We start from the raw sequence: 4,365 nt of genomic DNA, 5'->3' as shown, positions 1-4,365 counted from the left end.
CACCCAACAGGCTTAAACAGGGCAAGTTTTAAACATGGATTTAGCCTCTAAACATGCTTGATATGAAAAAAAACCTGGTCTAAAGTCAGTAACGCAGCATTTCATGGAATTTTAACAGCGCATTGGTAAAATGGGCTTGTGCACAGCGCGCACGCTACGCTTGTTACACACACACAGGGAAGCGCAGCAGCACACACACACATTCAAAAGATTCAAAAAATATTACAGTGCAAATCCGCCATCATCAAATAGTAATGCGCCAAGGTACAAACGTGCCTGGCTTTTAAAGGGAACGGGAGATGAAACTCTGATTGGTTTATTGCATATTACGCCCAAAACACACCTATGAATTAATACAGACACTATGTACAACCCTTTTGAACCATGCGCCCGTTTCTGCTGTCACACTGACAAAAGGGATTTTTTACATGCCCTAAACACACCTGTGCTTCCCGGTGTGCGCTTTAGATTGTTAAAATGGGTCCCATTACGTTTTTCCTACTGCCAATTTGCTGCTGTGCTTTCACCAGAAACACCTTTGTTTAAGCCCCTGGCCCGCCTTCCTAAAAAAAGGAAGGCGGCCCACTCTGTTGTGATTGGTCGACCATATCCAAACAAGCCACTGGGCGGGCTGTGCTTGCTTAGGCAACACCTATGGGCAGCGCATGTGAAAAACTGGGACCTGCTTTCTCATTGAATGACATCATTAATTGAAGAACAACAGGATTGTGGGCAAGCCATTTTCAGGCACTTAAGAAAAGGTTTGTGGGAGAGAAAACTCCATTTGGAGTGAAATGTGTTTATTTGTACTTAATATATCTAGTACATGCACAAAACCAACTATGTAACACACTAAAAGGCAGTAAAAATAAAAAAAGCATAATAGGAGCTCTTTAAAGGTTTGTTGAGCACACGTGCTACTCACAGACAGCACATGCCACTGTCACAGATGTAAGTCAGCTATTTAATATAACCTTCTCTCAGCTGTGTCACAGGTGGCATCACACAACTGAGCTAGTTCAGCGCATTCTTTAACCTGATAGTCCGCTTTCACAAGATCAGAACCACCCTCACAGCTACGATTACTCCCCTCCTCTTCCCTCCACCACACACATTCTTCCCTCCAATCTCAGCAGTATTTGATGGGCCTACATCCCTCTGACAGCTGCTTCTACCCCATACCCACCCCCAAACACATTCCACTAAGGGCGAGGTATTTGGGAGGGTGCACAATACTTCCCCCCTAGATCTCTATACACCCCTTCCCCCCTCCAACCGCCCTTTCTATGTCAATGTGATTTGGAATAGTCACAAGGTAGCTTAGTTTTGTATCTCATTGCCATTGGCCTTCTCCAGCCATGCAATAGTAACTATTTATACACTGGGCTGTAATTGGTTGCAGACAGGAAGTGGCAACTGCCCACCCATAGCTCTACTATTTGTTGTCATGGGCACCATTGGGGTTTTGTTTTGTGTACCAGGGAAGCCAGACTGTGATTCCACACACACACACTCTCTATCTCTCTCTCTGTCTCTCTCTCTCTTTCTTTCTCTCTCTCTCTCTCTCACACACACACACACACACACACACACACACACACACACACACACACACACACACACACACACACACACACCCTGCAACAGGAGACACCTGCCCTTCATAGTATCTGTCAGATGATCACATTTGAGCCCTTGGCAAGTGCCCAAAAAGGCAAGTGACATTTTCATATATATCCCAGTGATGCTTTGCTCTCAGTGTGTGTGTGTGTGTGTGTGTGTGTGTGTGTGTGTGTGTGTGTGTGTGTGTGTGTGTGTGTGGGTGTGTGTGGGTGAGAGAGTGTGGCCATGTACATTTATTAGGGAGATAAATACCACTTAGCTCATAACCTTACCCTTAAGCAGGTAACTGTAGCAAATTTTACTACTAACTGATCATGCACACCAATACACACACATATGTACATTGATAAGCTTAATTGACATTAAATTCAAAATTTGAAGCCACATATTCCTGCTTGTGCATGCTTAAATGATTGTACAAGTGTACACAAAGATACATAAACATATTCTTACAAGTTCAGTACTTCCTCCTGCAGGCATGTTTGACAGTTTGTTTGATGCATTTCTTGTGTTGATGACAGCTGAGGATTGGTTTCTCCCTGCCAGTCAAACACACTACACACTGTTATGATCATCATGACAGTGATATTTGCTCCAGATGTGATGACATTTGAACCTTAAATAATATTTCAAGGAGATACCAATTTCTATAACCTTTACAGTGACAGAAGGCCTAGATGATAATTCAAAAGTATTATGTTACAGTGATTAGCAGCGGAAATGCTCTCAAGGAAATGAGCATATCAGAATCATGTCAGTGGAAAAGCACTCCACGCAGTTACAGAACCATTATCTATAATAGTACTGTCAGCACTGCAGTCAATTGAGTCAGAGCGCTGTTGATGAGAGCAACAACAGATGAGACAGATGAAATTATATAAATCTAAAATTTAACATTTTATTAATCTACAATGACTTTAAAATGAATAAACTTTATATCAAAATACAAGTTTGATGTGTGGCCAGGTTAGCTCAGTTGGTAGAGCGGGCGAACACATACAGTGTAGAGGTTCACCCCTCGATCCAGCGGCTGCGGCTTTGACTGCGACCTGTGGCCCTTTGCTGCATGTCATTCCACCTCTCTCTCCCCTTTCATGTCTTTATCTGTCCTATGGAAATAAAAGCCTAAAATGTCCAAAAAATAATCTTAACACATTTCAGCACAGTGTAATCACTTGGATAAAATATGCACTGTTAGTAGTAGTACATGTCAAGGGGAAAATATTGTCACAGTGTTATTTTCTGTATTGATATCAACTAGATCCAGGACATGTTTCCTAAAATTAATAGTAATAATAATAATAATTGAATTACTTATACTGTTTAATTATAATTTTATAGATAGTATAGATAATCTGAAAGACAGCGGGACAAACTGGAACTTCAGGAATTTTGAGTGTTGCCCTCGGCAATGTGATCATTGCTAACTGAAGAGTCAGATCCTAGAAAGCAGTAAAAGGTTGGCAAGGTCCTGGGTCTGGCGCCATGGGCGGAGGACTGTCCAAGTTAGTTATAGGGAGGGAGCGAAAGAGCCACTGCCTGTCTGCCAAATCCACAGTCAAACTATTACAGTGAGTAAGTGAGATAAAGAAAACACGTTCTTGACAGGTAACTGTAGCTCCCAGTTTTTAGGCAGCTTCACTTTGTGAGCTCCTAAGCATGTATTTGTATAATTTCTGTTCATTTTGGACTCATCTGTCTTTGTAGGTCTGTGAGATTTTGGTCCATTCGAGTGTGCCATTTTTATGTATGTTGCGTTTGCATGTCCTCACAATTAAAGGCCCCTCTAATCTACCCAAATGTTAATCTTTGGTGAGTGATATTACTGTTTAATCTGCTCACGTTTACATTATTTCCTCTTTTTTCTCTTATATTTATCCCTTATGACACTTTGGCCTATAACACGGCGCCAAATAATTGTGACCATGTATTACCACGTGTGATTATATCAAAGGTTAGCGGTCATTAGGCCGTGAATAATAATCTGCGTTGGATGGAGCTCAACAGTGTCCCTCCTGCCAGGAAGCACTACAAACTGCCAGGGATCACTGTGTTGGGCTGAACATCCATTAGCTAAATGAAGCTTTCACTTACAGCTCAAAGGAAGAGGAGATTTAAATCAGTTTGTGTGAAATAGAGTGTGTATTTGTTAGTCCGTTGGGGCTTTTGCTTGTTTCTCTTGGAATACATAATGGTAGAAATGTGATTGAAACTCTATAACAAGATTGCATTATTCTTGCTGTGTCAGTAAGTCCACCATTTCCCTTTCTGCATGTTTAAACCGCAGCAGCACTTCTCTCTGTTCTATTCTCGTAAATTACAACAATTGGGTTCTAAGAAATTCTCGTTTTTTTTGAAGAAGGAAAACACAAGTGGTGTTTTTATTCCTTAGGAACTTTTTGCATAAAGACTTTTGTTTAAAGTATTTTATTCTTACACATGATGGTGGCTCTCATGTTTGTTTTTTAAAGTCATGTATCTATGACTTGACCTGACATTCACTTACATACTTTGGCCTCAGAGGAATGCCCTTTTTTTCTTTTTGAAAGGTTGACATTTTCAGCAGCTTCTAAATATGAGCATCCATGTTTGTGTGTGTGTTTCTCGTATACCTTCGATGACTGTGTAGAAACATGACACCCCTTTGGCAAAACAGAGAGAGAGAGAGAGAGAGAGAAAGGGGTGAGGGTGTGTGCGTGTGCGTGTGTGTGTGTGTGTGTGTGTGTGTGTGGGGGGGGGGGG

The 4,365-nt window shown here is 41.5% G+C and overlaps 1 protein-coding gene across 18 annotated transcripts in view; it reads left to right on the top strand.

Annotated features, from left to right (window-relative positions):
* The window catches only part of ank2a (ankyrin 2a, neuronal), an 89,886-nt gene that overhangs the window by 19,866 nt on the left and 65,655 nt on the right, over nt 1–4,365 (top strand). The gene's annotated exons all lie outside the window — the stretch shown is intronic.

Source organism: Etheostoma spectabile, chromosome 2, assembly GCF_008692095.1.
Source record: "Etheostoma spectabile isolate EspeVRDwgs_2016 chromosome 2, UIUC_Espe_1.0, whole genome shotgun sequence".
Taxonomy (NCBI): domain Eukaryota; kingdom Metazoa; phylum Chordata; class Actinopteri; order Perciformes; family Percidae; genus Etheostoma; species Etheostoma spectabile.
The sequence above is the reverse complement of the archived record's forward strand: the minus strand, read 5'-3'. Positions and strand labels throughout refer to the sequence as shown.